Source organism: Myotis daubentonii, chromosome 3 (genome assembly GCF_963259705.1).
Source record: "Myotis daubentonii chromosome 3, mMyoDau2.1, whole genome shotgun sequence".
In the NCBI taxonomy this organism is placed as follows: domain Eukaryota; kingdom Metazoa; phylum Chordata; class Mammalia; order Chiroptera; family Vespertilionidae; genus Myotis; species Myotis daubentonii.
In genome coordinates this window covers 144,035,418-144,062,881 of record NC_081842.1, presented here as the reverse complement: position 1 = coordinate 144,062,881, position 27,464 = coordinate 144,035,418, and the positions used below count along the sequence as shown (strand labels likewise).

Below are 27,464 nucleotides of genomic sequence, written 5' to 3'. Positions count from 1 at the left end.
ATCTAGTATGAGTAGCCGAATAATAAGTATAAAAATAAATCTGAATACCCACCCATTCCACTTTGTTGTTTTTTTATTATTTTTATTGAATTTATTGGAGTGACATTGGTTAATAAAATTATATAGGTTTCAGGTATACAATTCTATACTATATCATCTGTATATTGTATTGTGTGTTCACCACCCCAAGCCCATTAGGTTTCTTTACAAACAAAGTTAATGAAACACTAGATTTTTATGTAGACAGAGAAAAACAAATATTTTTATTTTCAAGTCACCACCTCTTCTTTCTCCTTTTCCCCCTAAATAAACTAGCTCACTTTTCCTAAGCTAGATATGATATCTATCACTTTGTAACTGCTTCCTGACACAGAGAAACACTACAGAGTGATTATCTTATTTCCACAGGAGGGAAAATATGCACCCACCTCATCCACCCTCAACACTACAGGGATACAACTTGTACCAGAAGTTCTACACAGATAAAGTGCAGTGTAAAACTAGACAGACTTTATCCACTGTCAGAGAACAGTTTCCAACATTTCCATTAAGGACCACTAGGTCAAAGTCAAGATCAGAAAATATGTCCAATGTCCTTAATCTCACAGCAAATGGTCCCTCAGACTGATCTCCCTCAAAAGAAATACATTAGGTTTGCCAACTTTCACCTATTAAAAAATAAACCAAATATATGGCGTTTACAACCAATGATTCAGAGAAAAGGAAAACCATTGCATTCATAGTGATCTAGACTCACCATCATTAGTACCCAAATATTTTCACAGCAACATTTTATTTTTTATGTTTTTATTGATTTTAGAGCAAGAGGAAGGGAGAGAGAGGGAGAGAGAAACATCAATGTGAGAGAGAAATATTGATCAGTTGCCTCCTGCATGCACCCTGACCAGGGATCGAACCCACAACCTGGGTATGTGCCCTGACCGTGAATTGAACTGGTGACCTTTCAGTACATGAGACGATGCTCAACCAACTGAGCTGCACTGGCCAGGGTTTCACAGCAACATTTTGAGAAAGCCTAAGAGTGGCTCCAATTTCTCCATTTAAATGAATGTTTGTTTCAACTAAATAGTTATCTGTGTTATGCAACATAAAATATACAAGGGCCAGTTTTGTGTATTTTTGTGTATTTTTTTTCAATTTACATAAGGATGAAAACAAGAAAAAGAATTCTATTTATTTACTTATTTGAAAATATAATATTTAGCTAAAGTATCTTGCTTTCACTACGGCATTTTAGAGCTCTGTTTTCAACCACAGAGTTAACAATTCTTTTCCAAAGTATAACTGTGTATGCGCCAAAGTTTGATACAACCCAAACATAGGTTTTTTTAAAAATGGGAAATAGAAGAATCTTAATCAACAACAGCCTCAATAATTATAACATTCTCACTAAGTTTGTCATGGTTTTGTCAAGTATTATTGAAATTATAAATTATTCCCTTGATAAGTATTTTTCTGCCAACAATTAAAGGAGGATAAAACACTGCTTAATTAATAGTGAAAGCAACAGCAAACTGACTTTGGATTCCCAAGAACAGACATCTGGCGGTCACCCACTTTTATCACAAAGATCATCACACTTATTATCAATGATCACAAGTCCATAAAGACACTTAAGTTACACAAACTTTTTTAGCAAGTGTAAGAGGAAGTCTATATACTCCATACAATTTATCCTATATAATAAAGAGGTAATATGCAAATTGACCCTCACTCCATCATGCTGTCACAAGATGGCTGCGCCCACAGCGGAGGCGGGGGTCTCGTAACGAGCCATAAGGAGCGATCAGCAGGGACCTGAGGCTGCGTGGCACCGGGCCAGGGCAGGGGACCTGAGGCTTCACCCCCCCACCCGGTGGGGCTTGATGGGGGACCTCAGGCCGCACCCCCTCCCCCTGCCCCGGCGCTGGGCCGGGGGACCTGAGGCTATGCCCTCTGCCCCAGTGCCAGGCTAGGGGACCTGAGGCCACACCCCTGGCCCAGCGGGGCTTAACAGGGGACCTCAGGCAGCACCCCCCACCCTGGCGCCAGGGGACCTGAGGCTGTGCCCCCCACCTAGCATTGGGCCGGGGGATGAGGCTGCACCACCCGCCAGCGGGGCTTGACGGGGGATGTGAGGTTGCGCTTCCCACCCAGTGGGGCTTGATGGGGGCCCTGAGGCTGTGCCCCCCACCTGGCGGGGCTTGATGGGGTTGGGGCCGGCCAGGTCTAGATCTCGCCCAATGGGAGTGGGGCCGGCTGGGTCTGGGTCTCTCATGATTTTGAGGTGCACAAGGGTGGGTGGGGACTTGGCTCGTGCCCGGGCGTGCCCCAGACTCTGACAGGAGGAAGATTTTCATATACATTTTACTAATTTGCTTTCATCTCTAACACTTCTATTACAGAGAAAGGGCAAATAGCAATATTAAAATATTTCCTCTAATTAATGCCCTTTTAATGTGCATGAATTTCATGCACCGGGCCACTAGTATTATTTATAAACAGAAAAACAAGTATTCGACCAAGCTTAGATGGTAGGACTGGAAAAAAAAATTTAGCTAATATCTCCAATGATTTCTTATTTGTTTCATCCTTACCCAAAGCAAGCTAAACAAACAATGGTTAAGAACAATTTTCTATCATAAATTTCATATTCCCCAAATTTATAAAAGCAGCAGACGGTGAAATAGGCCTTAGGAAGAATGATCAGCCTAGCTGTATCTGTAATCAATTTTCTATCATAATCACCTTTCCCCACTAGATCATAGATATTGGCTTGATATTGGTATATGTTTAATGGAAATGCACTAATGGAGTGTGCAAATTCAGTTCATAGAAAGTTAACTAAGCCCTAGTTAGTTTGGCTCAGTGGATAGAGTGTCAGCCTGCAGACCAAAGGGTCCCAGTTTCGATTCCAGTCAAGGACACATGCCCAGGTTGTGGGCTCGATCCCCAATAGGGGGCATGCAGGAGGCAGCCAATCAGTGATTCTCTCTCATCATTGATGTTTTTATCTCTCTCTCCCTTCCTCTCTGATATCAATAAAAAGTATATTTATAAAAAGTTAACTAAGGGTCTCCCAAGTTTGCCTACATGTAAATGCTAGTCTTGTATTTCTTGACACCTTCCACACCCCCTTATACAGGAGCTACCTGGAACAGCCCATGTTGAACTGATTTTTTAAACGTCAATTGTCTTATTTTCATCAATAATCACATCAAGTTCTTAACACAAGGACAGCTGACTTTGGGGGAAAAACATTATGAAAAGATTAGCAAATATAGGAGAGAATCACCCACTTTTTCCAGAGTTTTGGATGCAAAATAAAATACTAACTAAGAACTAATTCCAGCTAACAATGAGAACTGAGTGTTTCAGCATTAGACCCTTTGCAAAGGTTATTGCTATACATTGAAGCAAATTTATCCCATTTTACAGAAGAGGAAGCTGAGGCCTAAGAGAAGATAAGTAACTTGCCCCACAACAGCAGAGGAGAAAAATCTAAATCCTGGATTAATGGAAGCTTGACCATAGTCCCTAAAATTTAGAAGGTATTACATATCTCTAAGTGATGAATTTTTATTTTATCAATTTTGTTTCAGTTGCATATCTGATACGATTTTTGTTCCAGTTCACTGACAGGATTATACAGCGGGGCTATGACTTACGAGTGTCCCAACTAACGAGTTTTTCGAGATATGAGCCGTCTCTCGGCCGATTTTTTGCTTTGAGTTGCGAGCTAAAATTCAGGTTACGAGCCAGCTTCAGATACCCCACCGCTAGCTGGTGCAGCGAACGTCACAGTGAACGCCACAACATCAGCCCAGCATCACGTGTCTCACTCGTTCACTTTTTGATTTGACATACGAGTAATCTGAGTTACAAGCTCCGTCACGGAACGAATTAAACTCATAAGTCAAGGCCCCACTGTACATGTATCCTACTCAATAGCTTATAAAGAATAATGTTTTAAAATAGGAGCCTCCAGGAGGTACAAACATGAGCTATCCAATATGGTAGCCCCTAGCCACATGTGGCTTTTGAGCACTTAAAATGAGGCTAGGCCAAATTGGGATGTGCTCTCAGTCGAAGATACACACAGGATTTTAGAGACTAAAGAATGTAAAATATATCATTAATAATTTTTATTTTGATCACATGTTGAAATTATATTTCAATACTTTGAGTTAAATAAAATATATCACTATAAATAATTTACTGTGGCTACTAAAAAGTTAAAATTACATACGTGGCTTACTTTTGTGACTCTCATCCTATTTCTCTTGGAGAGCACTGGAAAGTGTTAGGAACACTCTTCTGTGCTCTTCTTCACCACAAGAGGAGTTACAACACTGATGTGAACCCAGGACACCTAAACTGCTAGTTAAGGCTTTGATAACATTAAAACTTGTGGATTTTAATCATTATTCAATTACTAATTCATCCAGTCAAATAATTATTTATTGAGCAACTGCTATGTCTCCGGTAAAATTATACCATGTCAGGTACATGGGCCTGTCTCTTTTATAGTGAACCTTTTAGGTAAGATCTCAATCACACCACTTAATACTTTGGTGATGTGGCTGTAGCCATTAGCAGTAAGAACTACAGATGCTCCTCGATCCATCAGGTTATGTCTCAATAAACCCATGGTAAACTGAAATATCATAAGTCAAAAATGTATTTATGACTCCTAACCTACCAAACATGGTAGCTTAGCCTTGCCTACCTTAAACATGCCCAGAACACTTACATTAGCCTACAATTGGTGCAGTGTAGTTTCATCAATCTTCTTCTTCCCTCCTGAAGCAGGAGACACTAATGGGCATTTTGCAGACATGACGGGATGTGAAAACACAGAACACAATATCCAAACAATACTGGCAACACAGTAGAATATCAATTGTACTATTTCTGAATGTGTGTCGTTTTTGCACCATCTCAAAGTCAAAAAATCTTAGGTCAAAACATCGTAAGTCAGGGACTATCTGTAAATGATATCTTCAGAGCATATTTAAAATATGACAGAGAGATAAGGGGACGGTGTCAACAACAATCCAAGGATTTCATTAATTAGGCATATGAGATGGGTTGTCTTAAAGTTAACAGTGTCTAATGTCAATTTCAACCTTAATCAAAAGATATGGTAATCATGCAAATACAAGTCAATTCAATGGGGGGGAGGAGGTTAAATGTTCTAGCAATTTATTTTAACTCCTACTTGTTTTACAAAGGAACAGATCTTAGAGGAATGGTCTAGAGGAGACCATGTTTCCCTGTGAGAGAAAAACAAAATGCCCATAAGAAATGCCATAATAGCCGAAACCAGTTTGGCTCAGTGGATAGAGCGTCGGCCTGTGGACTGAAGGGTCCCAGGTTCGATTCCGGTCAAGGGCATGTGCCTTGGTTGCGGGCACATCCCCAGTGGGGAGTGTGCAGGAGGCAGCTGGTCGATGTTTCTCTCTCATCGATGTTTCTAGCTCTCTATCTCTCTCCTTTCCTCTCTGTGAAAACTCAATAAAATATATTAAAAAAAAAAAGAAAGAAATGCCATAATATTGGAAAGAATAATGTTCACCACCAGGCCAGTCTACTGAGCCAGGAATCCAGATTATTTTATGCAGCTTCTATGTAAAAACAAACGTTATGTTTCCCATAGAACACGATCCTGCAGTTCCCAGTCAGCTAGTCCCAGATAATGCACTAAGGGTTCTGCTTGAGTAAGAATCGAGCTCCTAGTTTCAAAATTGCATTTCATGGAAGATTTGAGCAGAAGACATTTTGTGTTTGATCCAGAAATCCCAGTACACTGTCATTTAGATACTGTCAGTGGAAAGAAAAGAAAGGAAGCAGCCAGGTCGTGCTAATTAAGATGTCAAACCACTGCCTGGAATGACTCACTTTTCTTGTTCTGCTAGATAAAGTCTTCTTAGTGGTATTAATATCCCAGCAAAGCAGAGGAATTGTTACATTAAAAGGTGGCATAAATCTAAGCTTCAAGATGCAATAAACTCATGAGAGAGTAAGCCTCGGGGGCATTAATTTCATCTTTCACAAATGAATACCCAGATCTTGCTGGTCTCACTTCTCTTCGAATAAAATTTTAAATACAAATCTTCAAGCTCTGAATTGCTAGACTAGTGAAGAAGTCAGTTTGAGCACTCAAGTAGTTGAGTGCCTGCTATGTGCAGAACTCTGCATACCGAGTACTGGCCAAGTACAGAGAAGACCTCGACTGGCCCTCAGAGACTACATACCTGTGTTAGTGTCTTAGGGCTGCTGTGACAAATCATCACAAACTCCATGGCTTAAAACTACAGAAACGTAGTCTCTCATGATCTGAAGGCCAGATGTCCAAAGTCAAGGTGTCGACAGGCCTTCAGAGGCTCTGGAACAAGCATGTCAAACTCGTGCCCTGCAGGCCGCACGCCTTGTTTATTTGGCCTGTGTTCGCCTTTGAGTTTGACGTGCTTGCTCTGGGGGAAGAATCCGTTCTTGTCTCTTCTGGCTTGTGGTAGCTGCTGGGATTCCTTGGCATGTGGCCACATCACTCCAATCTCCATCATCATGTTCACATCACCATCTGCACTGCTCTGTAGGGATAATCCCCACCCACCCCTTCTACATCTCTCTTATAAGGTCACTTGTGATTGGATTTAGGGCCCAAGAGATAATTTCCATGTCAAGATTCTTAATTTAATCACACAGGCAAAGACCAGTTTCCTTAATTGATAACATTTAGTCTTCACATATTAGGACCTAATCTCTTTGGGGTGCCACCATTCATCCCTAGACACCTAGTCTCCTTGGGGAGGCAGAGCGATCAGGGATGAAACTGGACTGACTGAAATCCAGCAAAGCTGCCTAAGTAGGTGCTAAACTGTGTGGCATCAAAAAAGCCTTCAGAGAACGTGGTCTCTGTTGCCTGAGTCGGGACTGGATGAGGCTCTCCTGACTTCTCTCAGATGCCCTCAAATGATTTTGTGCGCTTCTGAAGGGCCACGCTCAGCCCAACAGTATTTATCTTTCTAGCTGCTCTTCATAGCCTTCTGCTTACATTGTCTTCGTTTTACTGCACTCTTTCACATTGCTGTTCCACCTCATTATGATCATATGTCTTTTGTTTTTATTGTTATTGTCATTGTTTGTGTTGGGCCAGTCTTTTCAGGGCTGATGTGAGCTACTACCTTACATGACTTGAGAGACACAGAAAGGTTTCTGCTGCACCAATTCTTACACTGCAGGTCACATCACAATGTCTACAGTCCTTCAAATTTCTTCTTTGGACTAAAGCTCACCATTTAAATTCAAATATTATTTTGCAGCAGATTACACATTTAATTGTGAAGTTACTGAATTTTCATGAAAGAAATCTTTAGAATCATTATTTCCAAAATAAATCTTTGTCCAAAGATTTGCTCTGTGAGATTTGTTAATGAATGTTCTGAGTTTCCAAAACAAACAAAATTAAACACACACACACACACACACACACACACACACACACACACACACAGAAGGGACAGTGATTTCATATTCAAGAAGTTAAAAAAAAAACAAAAAAACTCTGACCTCCAGGTATCTCAGGGAACTTAGAGAGCCTGGTGAGCCTACAAAAGGGACCTGAGCATAGTTTGTAGAGTTCCCAAAACGTATTTATACACAGACACTGTTTTTCTTCTTAAAATATGTGATGGCAGAAACCATGTCCATTTTGTTTAACTTTGTATCCCCAGCACACAATCCAGTCCTGACACGTAATAGGTGCTCAATGATATCTGAATGAGTGGGTGCATAGTAGGTAGGTAAATGAATGGATCAATGGGTGGATGGTTGGATGGATAGATGGATGGATGGATGGATGGATAGAATAATATTTTGAAAGCTTCAATGGCTTTTGTAGACCAAGAAAAAGAAAGAGGACAAAAGGAAGGAGAGAACATGGCAACAGGAGGGAAAGGGATTGAGAGGATGGAAACTATATACTGGCGCAGTCAAATTTCCTGTGCCCGGCAATTTTGCTCAGGGCCAGTTCTGTTCAGTAAGTTAATATTAGAGAATATTTACAGGTTCTTTATGCCATATCTTTGATGGAGAGGCAGTGCTATGAACTGAATGTACCCCAAAATCCATATGTTGAAGCCCTAATCTCCAATCTAATCTAATAAAATACAAACACGCAAATTGACCATACCTTTGTTATGCCTTAAGCCACACCCACCAGCCAATCAGAGCAACTATATGGAAATTAACCCAACCAAGATGGCGGCCAGCAGGAGCTTGGTTACTCCAGTGATGGAGGAAGCCAAGCTTCCCACCTGCCGCAGCTGGCTCTGAGCTCCACTGAAGGCAACAAAGTTTCAATTATAGAAGGTAAATAAATCCCAGAATAAAAAAAGAAAAAAGAAAAAAAAGGGAAAAAAGAAAAAAGAAAAAAAGGAGAGGCTGGGAGCTTCCGTCACCGGGGTTGCTTGGCCAGCCTGAAAACGGCCCTCAGCCCCTCACCCAGACTGGCCAGGCACCCCAGTGGAGACTCCCACCCTGAAGAGGGTGTGACTAGCCTGCAAACAGCCATCAGCCCCTCACCCAGGCTGGCCAGGCACCCCAGCAGGACCCCCACCCCGGCCTCCACCCGTGCACCAGGCCTCTATCCTATATAATAAAAGGGTAATATGCAAACTGACCCTAACAGCAGAATGACTGGGAATGACTGGTCATTATGACACACACTGACCACCAGGGGGCAGACGCTCAATGCAGGAGCTGCCCCCTGGTGGTCAGTGTGCTCCCACAGGGGGAGCTCTGCTCAGCCACAAGCCAGGCTGATGGCTGCCAGTACAGCAGTGGTGGTGGGAGCCTCTCCCACCTCCTCAGCAGCACTAAGAATGTCCAACTGCAGCTTAGGCCTGCTCCCTGCTAGCAAGTGGACATCCCCCAAGGGCTCCCAGGCTGCCAGAGGGATATCTGATTGCCAGCTTGGGCCCAATTCCCCGGGGAGCAGGACTAAGCCAGCAAGTGGTCATCCCCCGAGGGGTCCCAGACTGTGAGAGGGCACAGGCCAGGCTGAGGGACCCCCCGCCAGTGCACAAATTTTTGTGCACTGGGCCTCTAGTGTGATTATATTTGGAGGTAGAGCCTTTGAGAGGTAATTGGGCTTGAGGAAGATCATGAGAGTAGAGTTCCCATGATGGGATAGGTGCTCTTATAAGGGGGTGAAGAGAGCAGATCTCTCGATATCTCTCTCTCTCTCTCTCTTCTTTCCTACCTCCCTCCCTTTCCTAAGTGAGGATACAGTAAGAAGGCAGCTGTCTACAAACCATGAAGAGGAACCTTACCAGACACTGAATCTGCCCATGCCTTGTTATTGGATTTCCCAGCCTCCAGAACTATGAGAAATGTTTGTTGTGTAAGCCACACAGTCTGCAGTATTTTGTTATAGCAGCCCAAGCCAACCAAGATTGGCAGCATGGCACAGCGTTAGTCAGACACACCTGGGCCCACTTCCAGCTTCACCATTAACAGCTTCCATTATTTCACCTATAAAGTGTGGACAGCAATCCTACTTTATGGAGTTGTTGAAGAGCCACGTGTAGGAATCCCTGAAGAGTTCCTTTCACATATACTTTATCTCCCAAGCAATTTGCAAAGTGCTTTATAGAAGCAAATGACTTAGAAATATTAATTCATTGATGTATTATTCCCTATAAGTGTTTCTTTCCTCCCTCCCTTTCTTCTTTCCATTCATTGTCCTGTTTCCACTAGGTAATACAGTCACATAGTTCAAAGTTCAAAAGATACACCGAAAATACCTTGATAATTCTCCTTTTTTCCACTGGACCCAAGCATCCAGTTGCCCTTTACAGCTGCTTGTAAATTAGGCTCAGAATTAAATATTGCTCATGGTGGGTTTAAGCAACTCAAAACAAAATGCCCTACTCTTATTCATCGCTCCAGAAGGTCTCCCAGCAAGGCTAAACTGTTTTAGCCAGTTTGTTACAATTCTTATGTGGATTAATCAAACAGTTTAGTTAATAAAGAATAAGCACATATATTATTCATCCATCACCAGTTTTCCAAGAATCAGAATACTAAGCTATATTAGACATAAAATGGTACTCAGCACAGCTTAAATTTAAATTCCTCGTAGATGACTGAGAGGCTCTGCATTTCACCATACTTCAGGGATGTCGTTGGTATCGGAATCAATGCAATGTCCTGAAGAAGGTCAGAAGTGATAGCAAAGGAAGAGTTCATTTTTTGGAAATTTGTTAGGTGAATTAGTTTTTACTAACATGTTAGTATCCAATATTAACCCATAAGCACAGGAGGTTGACCACTGTGGTTGGCCAGCACCCACTGAAACTGGCGAGCTCTGAGAATAGAAATGTAAAGAAGATGTGAATCAAGTACAAGAAGGACTGCAGATTAGGACCAGACAGAGTTAACACCAGCAACAAAACAACCTGGGGAACACAAAAGACCCGGATATGCAAAGAGGTACTATTTGAATCTGCACACCAAGTCCTGGGATTTGCATAACAAGTTGAATCAGTAGGTAAATCATGACTTACATTGATGCAGAACTGAAAGTCAGACAATAAGATGGGACCACTGATTCTCAGACTCTGCGACCCTTTTATGGGCCCCTGAATCGACTCCTATGTTCCAAAGATGATCTGACTAACAAGCCAGAGTTAGTCCAGCTAATTTCTGGCTTTGGGAGCCTCAGCGGGCACAAGCCCTGGGAACTCAGAAGACCATACCACAGAACAAGGATCTGGCATGAGGATAATGAAAACGTGATGCATCCTGTTCCTATTTGCGTGCAACCCGAATACACTCATATCCACTTAGCTAGAAACCTACACAATATATTTAGGAATAGTAGTTTCATCACTGCAGTCAAGTGAGATTTTTTTTTAATTTGGTTGCAGAATCAGCCAGAATTCAACAGAAATTTCTAAAGAAAAACATTCTATGAACTTTCACCCAAATTCCCATGCTGAGACAAATGCTGAAATTTTATTATGCTAGACCCAAGGTTTATTTATCCCAATGACAGAGTGACAAGAAGTGAATTTTATTTATTATTTGAACTATACCCTGTAAAAAAATAAAAGAAGCTGAAAACATGCTAGCAACTTTTGTTACATTACCATCTCTTTTTTCCAATTGCTAAGGGCCAACCAAATACAATAGGAAGTATTTTATCAGGGTTGTCACATGTGCCAACCCCTAGTGGGCTCTCCATTCCACACTGATCTACCACTAGGAACTAATATCCTGGGTGTACTAGTGCAGTGTGATATTTTTCCAGAGGAAGGGAGCAGACAAGAAGGGACAGCCTTCAGACTGTCAGTTTGTGGTGAGGGCTAAAGAGAAAGAGGAGTGGAAACATGGAGTCACCACACAAGGCCAGAGAGCCAAGGCTGCCCAGCTTTGGGTGTTGAAGTTTTTTAGACTTCTTTCTTCTACATATTACTTGCATCCAATGAGAGGATCTCAATGTGAATGGATCTCAATTATGCACTCTATTAGCTTAGCTCACTCACTGTAATATTGAGGGTTCACCCTTCAATCCAAACAGGAGTTGTGAAGCCATAAGCCCAGGCCAAAATGAGTCTCAGAAACAAAAAAAATGAGGGCCACAAAAAGTGGAGGCAATGTAAAGTTTGGTGTTGAGTTTTGAGGGAGCTTCACAGTCTCTTCTTCATTCCAGGTCAGTATTGAAAAGCAGCAACTCGGGAAATCTCCCAGTTGGATACTTAGTCCACTGGAAGGCCAAGTTCAAAGGAGGTATACTCAGATGCAGGGGAAAGGAAGCAAAACATGTGCATCTGGGCCAACTACTGATCTAGGTTTTTAGAGAAGACATCCCATACCCTCTATTGGAATGGCAAGATCCGGAAGGCTAGTAAGACCCAACCCTGGGATGGAGGAAAGAAGGCATGGAGCCGGTCAATCAGGCCTAACGCTGACCTAAGCCCAATGGAAAAGGACAAGAGAGTCCCTAAAAGCTCATTACAGTCCAGAGCAGCTGCTCACCAAGTAGACTGCCCAGAATAGGAGCTAGAATTATGAATAAAGGGCATGTCAAGTCCCTTCAGATAGATAGGTAGGGTGATAGGCAGATCGATAGATGATAGATAGTTAGATAGACAGATAGATAGATAGACAGATGGATAGGTAGGTAGACAGATGGATAGGTAGATAGACAGATGGATAGGTAGATAAATAGTTAGACCTAAGCTCAGGGACAAAGCAAAGTCACAGGGAGGTCTTCTATTCAGAGTTTCAATTCAGTAATTGTAAGTCTGCCCAAGGCTTCCTTGCACATCTGACTCAAAGGAATAATGAGATGAAAAGATGATCCAAAAATCTTTTTTTTTTTTTGCTGTAGAGTGGGGATTCTATGAATATTGTTATGTATCATCCTCTGGGAGTTTCTTACAAAGAATGATAGCATCCCATTGAAACCTAACAAGTAAAACTCTTGAACACTGACTTGTTTCACCATCATGCAGCCTCTCAACTGTTCCTAGCAGCACAATCTCTTAGGAATCTAAAACACCAGCAGAGCTGACCATCCTCTTTTGAAGCATGATCAAAAGTGTGGGTCTCAAATATATTTTCAGAATAAGAATAAATCATATCAACCTGAAAGTAGAAAAACTATCACTTTGAGTAGGAACTCTTCAGGGAACATTCTCTCATCCTCCTCCACATTGCTGGTCCCTAATTAATGGATTTGCATTGTTCCACTTACTAGTCCGATTTCTTGGGCCAGGTGCTTCTCTGAATTCCAGTTTCCTTACCTGTAATGCTGAGAATGTTATGAATACTAACTGCTTGGGATCCAAGTAAGAATCAAGTAAGAAGATGTATAAGTAATCGCTGCACAAATGTCAGAGGTTTCTGTAATAGTTATTTCTTCTCTGAGAAATAGAACACTGAACTATCAATCTTAAGATGTATACTTCATTCCCACTAAGACTAATAAAAGATACTTAAATTTCTCTTCTCTTCTTGGTTTTCTCTATCTCTGGAATGAAATTACCCATTATGAGAGAACTACAAGGAGTTGTTTGGATATTTTTTAAGTTATTGCTTAGTTCAAATTATTAGTATTAAAATGACAGTTACAAATTTCTAGGTATCATAGTCTATGCTGGTACCTACTCTAAGATTTGAAGAAAAAAAACAAAATAGTTTTAAGAGTAGGAATGTCACAGAAAACAATTTTAAATATCATTCCTGCCCCCCAATTCTCTATAACTATTGCTTAAATTATCAGAATTATCTATGGATGCATTCTAATTACCAAAAAATTTGCTTCAGATTTTCAGAGACTTTCAAGCATGAGTCATTTGAAACTCCATCATTCTGCTGAAATAAACATGCTGATCTACATGTTCTGGATCTTGCAACAGAGAGTAGCTTCCATATCCTACACATATAGTGGATTTATGTATCCTTATGTATGTTATACCTCACAATAAAAAATATATATTTAAAAGGAGTCAATAAAAGAATAAGGTAGAACAACTATGAGAATAGAGCCCTGTTGATTTTTTTTCCATCCAAGCTCAAATAATTTTGTCAAGTTGTCCAACACTTAACACTGCCTAAATATCTTTCTATATCTTACGGATTGGTGGCTGTTCATTTACACTTAACCAAGGTTATAAAAAACTATAACTGGGAAGCCAAAAAAGTTACATTTCACTTCACCAGAAAGGAATGCTGGGGCTTAACAACTGCCCGCAGAGTCACTCACCAGGGCTGTGCTTGTTTTGCTATTCGTTTGGACAGATTAATTTTCAGAAATTCTTAATGTGATAAGCAGTGAATAACCTGAATTTCAATAGAATGGCTTACTTCTGTTGGAGTATGTGGCTACCTTTTAAACCATAATTGCCATATAAATACAGCACTTGGCTCTCTTTTGTATGTTTAAATTAATAATACGTCCTAAACCTGACACAGGGACATATGCTGACTCTGTGGGTTACCCTTGTTACTATACTGTCTAGATTATGTCATAGGCTTCTGTAGTTATCCGGGGAAGACTTCTTTTGGAGGTTTTACTCACTCTTAAAAAGATATGAGGCCAGGATTTGGAGAAACTGGAACCCTTATACATTATGAGTGGAACCCTCAAACCTGGAAAACAGTTTGGCAGTTTCTTGAAAAGTTTTAATTTACCATACAATACAGCGATTTGTCTCCTACATATCTACCTCAGAGAAATGAAAATACATGTTCATGAAAAAAGTTATGCAAAAACATTCACAACAGCATTATTCATGATAGCTTAGAAATGGAAACAACCCACATGTCTGTCATCTGGTGAACAGAAAAGCAACACGTAACACATCCATATAATGGAACACTACGCAGGGAATAAAAGGAAAAAGCTAATGATTCATGCTACTGCATGGATGAGCAGAAACTTTATAGTAAGAGAAAAAAGCCAGACCAAAAACAAAACAAAACAAACAAAACAAAACAAAAAAACCCACTCTTGCACAATTCCATTTATGTATGAAAAAGTCCAGGGAAAACAACTCCATAGAGAGAGAAAGTACATTAGTGGTTGCCTGAGTCCAGTGGGTGAGAACTGAAATTAACTGCAAATGGGCACCGGAGATATTTTGGGGGTGATAGAAAGTTCTAAAAGTGGCGAAGGTTGCACAACTCTGTACATTTACCCAAAGAAATCATGAATAGAGTACATTTAAAAGAAATAATATACGTATATAAATATATGGCAAAGATTCAACCCTTTCTGGCTTCCTATCCTGGGTTCCCAAGTGGAGACACGCTGCTTGAGGCTGCAGCTCAAGACCAGAAGGAGAAAGTAAGCTAACCAGTAACCGTGACATTGCTGAGCCGCTAAATTGGCCAGTCCTGGAACAGTCCAATTCCAGGTTTCTTTAACGTGAAGCCAAAGAATAAGATAAAATAAAAGTCCTTACTTTCTAAGCCACTTGGTTAAGAATTCTCTTACTTGATGCCAAAAGGTCCTTATTGACATAGACTAGAAACAATAGACTAGAAATGGCCAACAGAGTTTCTTCAGTGGTATTCTATCCACGTGCACATATACTTTTAAAGGGAGAATAGAATTTTGAAAATATACCTGCTATAGATTGAATGTTTGTATGCTCCCAAAATTCATCAAAATCCTTACGTTCAAAACTAATTTCCAATATGATGGCATTTGGAGGTGGGACCTTTGGGCAGTGGGTAGGTCACCAGAGTGGCACCCTCTTGAGTGGGATTAGTGCCCTTATAGAAGAGACCACAGAGAGCTCCCTTGGCCCTTGCACCATGTGAGGGCACTGCAGGAAGACAGCTGTGTATGGACCAGGAAGCAGGCCCTCACCAGACGCTGAATCTGCCAGCACTCAGCCTCCAGCACCATCAGAAGTAAATGTTTGTTGTTTCTAAGCCACCTAGCCTATGCTACTTGTTTACAGCAGCCTGAACTAAGATAGTGCGTTTGTGATGATGTACTTATGTCCAGGCATCTCTAACACGTTGTGTATAACTAACATATATGACATGATGGACACTGTGTGTAACTATCTTATGTGACATGAGAGACATTTAAGATGACACCTGGTAGTTTTATTGAAACCATATTTCAATCCAACCTTGAACTAGCATCACTCTGGCCTATCTTTCATCCACTCTCCTTAAAGTTCAACATGAATCATATGACTTAGGCATCCCAAACGCATTCCAGTTTTCATCCCATGTTTCATCCCTCTATGTTTTTGCATATATTTCCCAAGCCTAGACTTTGGCCACCTGTTAAAATGCATCTTTTAAATCCTTTTGAAGTGTCCCCTGACTCCAAAAGGTAATCACTCCCTTCCCTGATATAATCCCATACTTTGTACACACCACCATTATCACCTCTATCCCCTTATATTGGAATTGGTTTTATTATTATTATCCCTGCCGGAGTCCATTCATTGTCTTCACTAGCTGAGTTTAGACAGAGACCCCCCAAAAGCTAGTAACCTTTGAAGTTCTAGCAAAGGTCAGAACTGTGCACCACCCAGTTAATTTAGGTAATAATAGTTGAAGCATCCCCACCTTAGTTCCCTTAATTCCTTAGATACTTATGTAGATCCTTGTTGATTATTGTTAATCAGATACTCTGCCTACTCCCGGAAATCTATTGATGAACTAATCAGATACTTTGTCTATTCCTGGAAATTGTTTGCTGATCTGTGTGTCATTGAAACCTCCTTACCCTAAGGGCTACTCCAGACCAATAAAAGATTGGAGCAGCCTGAGCATAGGAGGAAGTCCTTCGGGACTTGCCCGCCTGGTCCCCCAATATTGCAAAATTATCTCGTGTCTTTTTCTCTCATTTGTTGTGTGGCTCCTCTTTCAGATACCGAACCCTACTCCACGCAGAAAGTGGAGGGAGTCTTACTCGACAATCCCTCCTGTCATGAATGACAAAGGGTTTGAAATTAAATAAGCTCTACCTCCTATTTGGGTGACTTTGGACAAATCACTGTACTTCTGAGTATTAATTTCTTCTTCTATAAGATAAACATAGACACTATCATCCCATCTCTCTTAGACTCTAAGATAACATATGGGAAAGCATTTTATCAATTAGAAAGTCATGACTAATTTTAGTTTAAGACTAGATAAGATTCTCTAAAGTTATGTAATGAACCACACAAATTAGGAAAAAGATATAATCTCTCATCATCTACCAAAAGTACTCTAGCCAAGACCAGCAATGAGCATTGATCTCCCATATGCTTAAAACCAAAGATCTTTCTTAATAGTCATCTGGCTCAATCTATCAGCAGCACTTGACACAGAGGATCTTTCTTCCTCCTGAAGACACTGGGGTTCAACTTCCCGCTATTCTTTACCTGCCCTTTCTCATCTTCCCCTCTTCTAAACCTGGAGGGCCCCAAGGCTTAGTATCTAGACCTCCTGTCTTTCTATACTCATTCCCTTAGTGATCTCATCTAGGCTCATGGCTTTAAAGAGCATTTAATTTCTTCCAACTCACTAATTCGTATCTCTAGATTTCTTCCCTGAAAACCAGACTTGTGTATTAACCTATCTAGATGCTTAAAATATATCTTAATATGAATGTGTCCAAACTGAGCTCTGGTCTCTTGCACCCCAAGACCCCATTTCATCTCAGTTAATGGGCATTCTGTCTATTTAGGTGCTCATACCAAAAGTCTCAGAATCATACTTGACTCTGCTTCTTTCTTTCATAATTCCTATCCACTCCTCCAGAAAATCCTCCAGCCAAAATATCTTCAGAATTCAACCCCTTCTCACTACCTCCATGCTACTTTTACCCTCATCCAAGTAGCTGTCACCTCTCACTTGATAGCTGAAACAGCTCCCTAAATGATCTCCCTGTTTCTGTCCTTGTCCACTCTGATTATCTCAATCCACCAGCCAGAGCCACCACGTTACAATATGACTTATATCAGAACAATCATTGTTTAAACCGCCAATGGAATCCCTTATCCCTGAGTGAAAAATCCAAAGTCTTCACAATGGCCTTTAAAGATCCATGTGATCTGCTCACCATATTCCTATTTCCTCTATGACCACATCTCTTACCACCGTCCCTTTTGCTCATTCCACTCCAGCCAATGTGCCCTCCTTGCTTTTCCATTGATTTACTAGGCATATGCCATGCCTCTGCCTGAATGTTCTTCTACCCAATATCTCATAGCTCATTCATTCACTTCTCTCATGGCATTCCTGAAGTGTCACCTGCTCCATGAAGTCATCACTGGCCATCCCTCTGAAAATTGCAACTCCTTCCCTCCCTCTCCCTATCTCCCTTTCTTGCTTTATTTATTTAATAGTAGTTGCTGCCTTTTAACATATATTTTATTGTCACTAGTAAAAGCTCCAAGAGTGCAGGGATTTTTAGTTCTTGTGCATTCTCAGTGCTTAGAACAAGTCTCAGCACATAGAAGCCACTAAATAAATATTATTTAAAAGAAAGAATAAGGAAAAAGTGATTAAACAGAGTTGGTTTCATAGTTTCATGATATATGTTTCTAGACAATGATAAGCAGAACTACCATCAAAGTACTTAGAAATTATTGGAATTTAAAAATCATCAAATTTGAGGCTATGAAGAAGAAATCAATGTGAATTTGGGAACACCTATTATACCTAAACAAATTCATAGCAAATAATTAAGTAGAAATGGTACTCAAAATATAACAAAATATTCAGGTGATCACCTCCTAGACTTAAAGTTCAAAGACAATAAGTGTTTTATTTACTTATTAAATGCTTAGTATGTATAATATTCATCATTTTTAGATGGCACATATGAATGTTTAGATTTGCTTCCTATGTAAATTAAGTGCAAATACTTTGGTAGATTGTTCTGATTTCAGTAATTCAAATTAATCCACATCACTGGGCAGTTTTAAATAACCAAGACTGTAAAATTTGGTATTTACAGTAAAGTTATTAAGCATATTTGGTTATAATTTAAGAATTAGCATCACTTATCAAAATGTAAAGGAATTTATCACTTTAAAATCTATAATTACAAATCATTATATTAGTAGGTGCTATACTAATAATATAATCTTCTGATTAAAATACATGTGGTCCACAAACAAAGTTTTGGATACATCTGGGGGGGAAATATTGTCTCATTTAAACATTAACTGATTTCATATTTTTCTTCTTAACATTTCCGGACAACCCTTCGCTGGTAGATTACAAATGAGAAGAAGCAATACCTTAACAGTCCCATCAGAAACATCCTAAGGGTAAATGAATATAATTTTCATCAAACTAAATAATCACTCAGAGAAGGCAATGTATCTTGCTAAATTACAAATCTAGAAAATGAAAACCCAGGACTTAAACTTCATTTCACGATGATAATGCTAGTCTTCTAAGTGTTGTTTATACTAACTGTGAGTTTTCTATTTAAATAAAGACCATTCTATAAAATCAATATCAGAAAATGTTCAATAGTTTTTCATTTCCTCATCAAGAAACCACTGAATCGCCACTTTAAACGACAGCTGAAAAGTGAATAACAAAAATTTTAAAACTATATCTAAACCTACTCATCATGGATAACATTGAAAATAGAGAAATCGAGTAAATCCATTCTAGAAATTTGCTTTATCTCAATTCACAGAAATTTCTATAAGGAAACAGAAGGACTCAAAATCCCAAGATGAAGCTACGACCTTCAGCAACATGCTTACACTTGAGCTATGTTACATGATCTCAAAACAGCCAGCCAGAACCACCATGTGACAACACTAATTACATCAGAGCAATCATTGCTTAAACCCCCCAATGGAATCTTCTACCCCTGAGTGAAAACTCCGAAGTCTTCACAATCGCCTTTAAGGATCCATGTGAATTGCTCACCATATTCCCATTTCCTCTTTGACCACATCTCCTACCACATGCTTACACTTCATAAATGTTTGTCAAAGTGAATTAATCCACACTTAACCGGATAAAGGACTTGAACCGAACCTATTTTCAGAGAAAAACATTTAAATATGTAAAAAATTCTATCCAAATTGACTTTGAATATTTCAGTGAATATTTTTGGTTAATGTGGCTTGAAATCTGTAAGGCAGTCAACAAAGAAAGTTGGGAGTACCAAAATGTCACTAATTTATTCCAAAAGGCAATGATCGTACCTTTTATTATATGACTAGAGATACTTAGCCCTCTCTTGCGTTTTTTTCTTACATATATTCTTTTAAAAATGAGATAAGTGTTATGATCCCCACTTACAAGTCAGGAGACTGAGACCCACGGAAGCCACGTGCCCTGGCAAATGGATCATGGTAAGTAGTTGCCTTGACTGGGATTCAAATTCAGGTCTTTTTATCCCAAAGTCTATTTCTAAACCTTGGGGCCTAACTCTGATGGCCATTAGAACAAATTCAAACATACTCACTTTAGACATTTGTAGGCAATACACTTGAGGAGAAATAATACTGCACTATCTACCCCCCAAAAAAATATTCCAGCAGATAAACTTCTGTTGAAAACATTTGAAGAACTCTGACATTTCCATACAGCACACTTTGCCAAAAGTATACTTTACAGAAAATGTAAAACATATTTCCTCAACTAATATTCCAAGTTATGAATTCACACAAAATAATTATTAACACACATGAAATTATCCACCTCAGTAACTCTATTGTTCAATAATTTAAAAAGAAACTTCACAAGAGAGGATGCACCTTAATTATAGGAGTAATGAGCAAATCACATAATCTTAAAGGTAAAATATGTCTTAAAGCTTCTTTTCCTTAGTCTTCATTTTATAGTTGATAAGTTCAAGTTCAAGAAGATTAGGTAGCTTTCCCAAGTTTATACAACTAAAAAAAAATCCTAATAGTTTTTTACTTGTAACAGGGTAAAAGTATTTCTGATTCTTAATTGTCTTCTTTTACCAGCCCTGAACATTTGTCAAAGTAATATATGAATGATAGTTGCCATCTATACCATTTAAAATATCCTTTAAATTGAGTCATTTTGAGAATCAAATCTTACAACTTCAATCATTTCAAAGTAACGTATTTTAAACAAAAGAAAACTCTCACTTTCCATGGCAAACAAGGAAAGTTAAACAAGGAAAGTAAATACTGCACCGAAACACTTATATTACCAACAGTATTTATGTGAACTTTTAATTGCTTTCTCATAGGGGTACACAAAAATGAATTGTAAGACTTAGAAGTGGGACTAGAAGACTCTTAATGAATGTTATAAAAACTTGATGTATTCCATTAAGACTAAACATACTCACAGGCTCTTTGTTATTACACTGTCAAGTTTTCATTCTGTGAGAACTTGTACTTAATATTGACTCCCAGTTATTAGGAATTCATTTACTTCTGGTTAGTTTTGGATTTTGTTTACCAGAATGAAATATCAAAAGTGAAAAAAAAATAATAATGCAAACCCCCAAAGTTCTGCTAAGGTAGAAACAACGCTATCATATTTAAAGACAAAACCAATCATAGACAAAATAAGACATTTGCATATTGGACCCATCATTGTTACATAACTTTCCTTAGTGACAACATAATCCTCCTTCATTTGTGTGCTAATGGTGAAGAGCACATTGTAAAACTGATAAAATTTCATCGAAAGTACTCGAATCCTCATTCCAAATGAAAAAGAACCTACCAACACCAGTTCAAAACAAGGGAATCTGAAGTCATAAATCACTGTGATCAGGCAAAACTCAAAATAACTAGGCAAGGCTCTAATGGCATTAGCACCAGCCCTAAAATGAAGCACTTGTGGGCATTTAAAAAGAAAAGTACCTTTCAGGTGGAGAATTCCCAGTGATCACGTTGCAGTAATCCACATAGGGAAGGCATCCTAGAAATTCCAACATTTTAACTTTTAAGTAACTCCAAACAAAGAAGTGTGATAACTTTTCCTCCAGGATTGGCCTGACGTTGTGTTGGTACTTCCATAACGTTCACTGATAGGAAGGTCCCGAAGGAGCAATGCACTGCGTGATGCTTTCTAGATGCTGATAATAATAATTACACCTGTACAATTAAAGTTAATTAATGTTAGCTTCCAGGTCATTCAACACAGTTTCTTTAAAAAATGTAACCGTACAATTATATTTCAGTCTTTGACATGAAAATTCAAAACTACACAGTTCTGGCGCTTGAATCCTTTCTGGCTGCAAGTTTTAAATAATGGGTACTTCTCTACAAAAGCATGACTTTAGGAAGTTAAAATAGACTGTGTTTGGATGTTTCATTTATCCCGTCTAAGTGCAAAGGTGGGGAAGTCCAAGGCTGTGAGGAAAGCTCTGGTTCTAGGGTGGGGACAGGAGAGGAAAGTGGAGCTGGTGATAAATTACCTTGGTGTTTGGAATGATCGCATTAAACATACCTGAAGGTAATGACCTAAATTTGCATTGTCGGATTCAAGAAGCCTGTTCGAACATTACCAATATTTCAACCCATCCTAAAAGCTAAACCATACTACATTTGCCCCCTTTCAACAAACTCCCAACTGCTGTCCCTGAATGTTTTTTTCTATTTACCAAGTGACAGGACCAATAAACAACTTTTGTGGTAAAGCGAGAAAGCGCTGAAAGAAATTTCATATAAAGTGGAGATGTTTACTAGCTGCAGAGTGGTTGCTTCATCTGAGCAAGAACCAACCTGGAAACTCTGCAAAGGGAGGCTACTTGGAAACAAAGTTACTGAGTCTCCCTTTGCCTATAAAGACGGAGGAGATTGCGCTGCCCCGGCCCCCGCAGGAGCAGCCACAGCCATCCCTCCTTGGGGCGGGCGTGGCAGATAGAAACAAAAGGTTAAAACACAAAAGGCGGGCGGAGGGCAGGGTCTGAGGATCTTCCAGGGCTCACGTTCTACTTTCAGTTCAAACACATTGAAATGGAGGGGGACGACGGAGGGGGAGTGAGAGAGTTGGTGACGGGTCCCAAGGACAGCATAGGTTATTCTGGGTGGGTGGTGAAACTCAGGGGCGCAGGGGATGGCCGACTCTAACTAGTGGTCCAGGCCCCGTCCCTCCATCCCTGCATCTCTGACAGTCTGGAACCTGTGGCTTGCCCCACCTACCCCAGCCCCAAATAAATCTTCCCAGAACTCTTACCTGTTTGCTCTAACCCCTGGACCACAAACACAAGAGTCCACACCCTTCCAACCCAAATCTTTTCTGCATTCTATTGTTTCAGCTTTGGCATTGTGCGTTAGATCTCCTGGCGCTCCGCAGACAGTTAAGTTATAAAACGGTGAGAAAGGACCCTCCCCCGCCCCCTCAACACCAGCTCCATATCTTTTTCTTTTGCATGACAAAGTCTGGGCGAGGTGGGGGTGAGACTGGACAGACCCCATCCATTTCAGCGCGTTTTCCCCCGTGTGCGCGCAACTGGGGGAAGGCGAGGCAATGCCCCCTTGTTTGCCATGCCCTTCCTCCCACCCTCCAGCACCTCATAGAAAGAGGCACTTGGGGTAAATGCCTGCTTGGCTTCTGCCTATTAAAAATGAACAAATAAAACCATCTCTGCAAGTTCGTTAAAGAACAAAAGAGAAGGGTGCGCGGAAAGGAGGCACAACTTTCCAGCCAAACTTCGTCACTGGACGACTCCTCTGTCCTCCAAGGGCGGGGAGCCGGGCGCATTAAGGAGAAGAGAGGTAAACAAGACAACAGTCTTCCACTCACCTTCCTCCCACTTGGTCACAATTTTCAGAGACGTTCCCCTGTTGCAGTCCGAGAGGCGCGCGGACACTTTCGTGTGGCCTGACAGCGCAGAAAGTCGTGGCGGCAAAGTTGTGAGAGGGAGATACCCGGGCGTCCGGGGCGAGGGGAGGAGAGTTCATCAGAGTTCCCCCCTTTGTTCCCAGTCCCGGAGCAGACAAAGAGGCGGCGAGCGGCGGCAGGTTCTCCCTCTCACCCCTTCTTCCTCTCCCCTCCCCTCCCTCCCTCCCTCCCTCCCCGCCCCCTCCCTCCCCGCATCTCCCGCCCAGCTCTCGAACCTCCGAGACGCTGGGGCCGCGCAGTCCCCAGCTCCACGCCATTCGACCCGACCCAATCCTCCCACCACCTCGCTCCAACTTTCCCCGGAGATGCCGGTCCCGGTCCCCTCCCTCCGCACCGCCTCCTCCCGAACCCGCTCAAGTCTGCGAAGGGGAATCTCCAAAATCATTGTTTCCGGGAGATGCGCCTCTTTGTTCGCACTTTCCCTGCCAATCAACGTGAACAATCCACTTTGGCATCGAGTTTCCGTCAGTTTTTCATCATCCCAGTAGACAAAATGCGAAGGGCAGAGGGTCAACCCCAGAAGATACAGGCGGTTTACACGATCAGATATGTGGCGCACCCCAGGCTCTCCATCCTTGTTCTTCCCCCCGCATTCACCCCTCCACCCAGCACACCAAAACAACCCAGAGGGGTTCCAGGCGTTGGAACGCACTCCTCCCCCGCGCACCCCACCACGCAGTCCCTTGGGAGAGCCCGCTGCTCCTCGGGACAAAGCCCAGCTCCAGGGTACCTGTTGCTGCTGGCGCTGCGCAGCTCGGTCCAGGGACTGGAGAGCGGGTCCCCACCTGGACGTCGCGCCCACCTCTCAGACTCAGATTTGCCTGAGCCTCGATCCGCGACGGCAACGCTCTGGCTGGCCCCCACGTTCCTTCTGACCCTGGAGCCAAGCGCTCCTCTCCTGCTTCCTTCCCTACGCCACTGCCTTGTCCTCACCCCAAAGATCTGACTCTGGGCCCCTGGCCGCCTCCCATCCGGTACCCCTGGCGCGGCCCAGGCGAGCATCCCCTCTTTCCGTCCCCTCCCTCAGCGCCGGGGAAATCAGGTGACCGGACCAGGGACAGCTACAGACCCTTCCTCAGGTCCCTTACCAGTCGTTCCCCGAACTTCAGAATTGGGGACCCTACCCACACCTCCCCCCCCCCCATCTTTAGACCCTCATCCCGAGTGCGGCCCACAGCACTGGCTCTCTGAGTGACTCAGAGCAGCGCTAATAGTTCTTGTATGAACATCTCACTAGAATTGAAAAGGAAGAAAGCCGAGAGGTGGGGAAAATAGGAGAGAATGGGGACCCGAGTGGGGGAACAGTTTGTAGGGCAAAGGAAAAACCCAACTTCCCAAAGCAAATACCCACCCTCCAGGAGGTACCGCAGAGCGCACCTTCGCTTAAACCCTCTTTCTCATCCTAGACGTGGGATCTTGGTGGGATGGTGAAGTTTGGGGTAATGGGTTGGGGTAGAGGAAGGAGGTTTGGGGCCTTGGGAGCAGTGCCAGGGTAGGGGTGGGGGTGGGGGAGATGCCTGAAGGAGGAGGTGGGGAGGAAGCAAAGAGCCCCTGCTGGGTCCGGAATGTCGCGGCTGGCGGTCCCCTCTCTCGCCTGGCGACTCCTGGCCAGGTCAGTCCCCCAGCGCAGAACAAAGGAGCCGCGAGGGCTTCTGTCCTCGCCTCCGGAGATAGCCCCAGCCCTGAGCTCCGCTTGCGAGAGCCCACTCCTCGCTCAGAAACTTTGCAACCAACTTCTCCCGGAGTGGGCGCGCGGGGCGCCGGGTACAGAAGGACAAACGGGGTCTACCGCATCCCGAGACCAGAGATGCCCGCTAGCTCGTCCTCCGGCCGGCCCGCCGGGCGACCCCTGGTGCAGGGGTAGGGGGCCACGCGCTCTCCCCGCTCCCTTAGAAGAACGAAACGAGTTTCTTTAGTTTGGCCGCGCGCAGCGCTGGGCAGTGGGGTCGGGAGAAACAGGCGGCAAACAGAAGCGGGTGTGGGGAAGGATCAGGGCAGCGATTCGGACCTGGGTGTCAGGCTCCGTGCGGCAGCGAGCGCGCGTGGGAGCCGCGCCCGTCGGGCCGGGTTCCTGCGCGCGCGTCCCGCCCTCCGATCTCGGCGAGCAGCTGCCAGGCCTCGGTCGGAGTCCGGACGCCCGGCCCGCCTCCGTGAGCTTGAGCCTTCTCAGCTGCGGGGCCCAGGCACCTGCGCCCCTCTTCCTGGAGCCCTGGGTCTCCTGGGCAGCTACTCACCTATTGGAAGCCCAGAAGCCTCATCTTGGGTTAGGGATCCTGAACGCACCACACCAACCACAGAGACAAAACAGCCCCCACCCACTCTCGTCTGGCACATTTTCCTCTTTGTTTAATTATGACTTCCAGAATTCTCTGTTGAGGAGGACTGTACCCTCCCCCAAACAAAACCTCACTTTCCCCTATCCTCAGGGATCTGCTTTCTAGTCAATTTTATTCTGCTACCTCTGGAAAATACTCGAGTTTAGGGTAAATCAACCAAGAGCCGCTAACTTCTAAATAGTACTCAATACTCCACTTCCTGATGTAGCATACTAATTGAACCTTAAAACATTATCAAACCTTTGACAATATCTACTGCTTGTTTCTCTTTTCTTAAGGAATGAGGAGTACGGCCCCTCTGCTAGGTGAAAAGTCCAGGTGGCTTGAAGAAGGCTTTCTCCCTGCTTCCTGAGACACCCCTGCCAGCTGCCCGAGGCACCTCCCTTTCCCAGCCAGCTTGTGAACAAAGCCACTTCTCCCAGGAACCTTGGTCCTTAACGGGTCAGAGCTCCCCCACCTCCACTCTTGGGCCACTCTGTGGGTGACCTACCCACTGCTACTTTTTAAAAAGATGGCATCTTTGCTCAGATGCCAACACATTGTAAATATTTCTTCAAAAGTTAACGTCTAGCCGAAACCGGTTTGGCTCAGTGGATAGAGCGTCGGCCTGCGGACTGAAAGGTCCCAGGTTCGATTCCGGTCAAGGGCACGTACCTGGGTTGTGGGCACATCCCCAGTAGGAGATGTGCAGGAGGCAGCTGATCGGTGTTTCTCTCTCATCGATGTTTCTAACTCTCTATCTCTCTCCCTTCCTCTCTGTAAAAAATCAATAAAATATATTAAAAAAAAAAAAAAAAAGTTAACGTCTAGGCTCAAAGATGGATGTGTCAGAGAAAATGGGCTTAGAAGCCCAAGTACCGGCACTGGCAATGTTGGAGCCTCACTTGGGGCCCCACGCCCTGTCATTCCTACCCACGGACCAATGGCATCTTATGGTAAGTCTCTCCCCTCTGCTTCTCTGTTCAAGAGCTTCTTCTGGCTGCCAGACCCCACTTCATCAGTCCAGGGGTGCTGGCTGAAAATGCCAGGTAGTTTCCGGCTTCAAGGAATGGAGGACGGGAGTGGGTTTAAAATTTCCCTAGCCCAGCTGGGTTGGCTCAGAGGTTGAGTGTCGACCTATGAACCAGGAGGTCATGGTTCGATTCCTCATCAAGGCATATGCCCAGGTTGCGGGCTTGATCCCCAGTGTGGGGCTTGCAGGAGGCAGCCTACCAATGATTTTCTCATCATTGTTGTTTCTCTCCTTCTCTCTCTCTCTCTCTCTCTCTCTCTCTCTCTCTCTCTCTATCTCCTCCCTTTCTCTCTGAAATCAATAAAATAAATAAATTAAAATAAAATCTCCCCAGATTCCCTACCTATAGGTAGGACTATACAGGCAAAGTTCACTACCTTGCACTTCACAGCTCTTGCCTTTATTTTTACAAAGTGAAGGCAAGACCCTCCACCAGCAAAATGGTTAAGACGCACTTTACTGTGTTGGCCTGGAACTGATCCTACAATAAAGCCAGTGTGCTTGTATTCAGTTGTATTCTACACGGTATCCCAGAGGTCCCCAACTTAGAGCCTCGGTTGCCTACAGCAGTAGCCTGCTCTTTAAGGAACCTCGTGTTGGTCTCTTCCTTACCTGTCTCAGTCTCCTTCCGGTGCTTTCTGAGATCACATCCTAGTCAGACTACAGTATTTGCCCTCCATTCCTGGTCTCACCACCAGCTTCTGGGAAACTCAACCTGAAACCTCTCACATATGTGCTTTCTAAAAGGAGGGATCTGTTCTATTAGGAGACTGCAG

The 27,464-nt window shown here is 42.6% G+C and overlaps 1 long non-coding RNA gene across 3 annotated transcripts in view; it reads right to left on the bottom strand.

Annotated features, from left to right (window-relative positions):
• LOC132230772 (uncharacterized) overlaps positions 1 to 23,474 on the bottom strand; it is a 392,295-nt gene extending 368,821 nt beyond the window's left edge. For all 3 annotated transcript variants that reach the window (XR_009451933.1, XR_009451931.1, XR_009451932.1), the window contains exons 1-2: positions 23,242 to 23,474; positions 21,354 to 21,587 (exon numbers count right to left, since the gene is read on the bottom strand). This is a non-coding gene — a long non-coding RNA (uncharacterized LOC132230772). The remainder of the gene's footprint in view (positions 1 to 21,353; positions 21,588 to 23,241) is intronic.
• Positions 23,475 to 27,464: the final 3,990 nt, after the last annotated feature.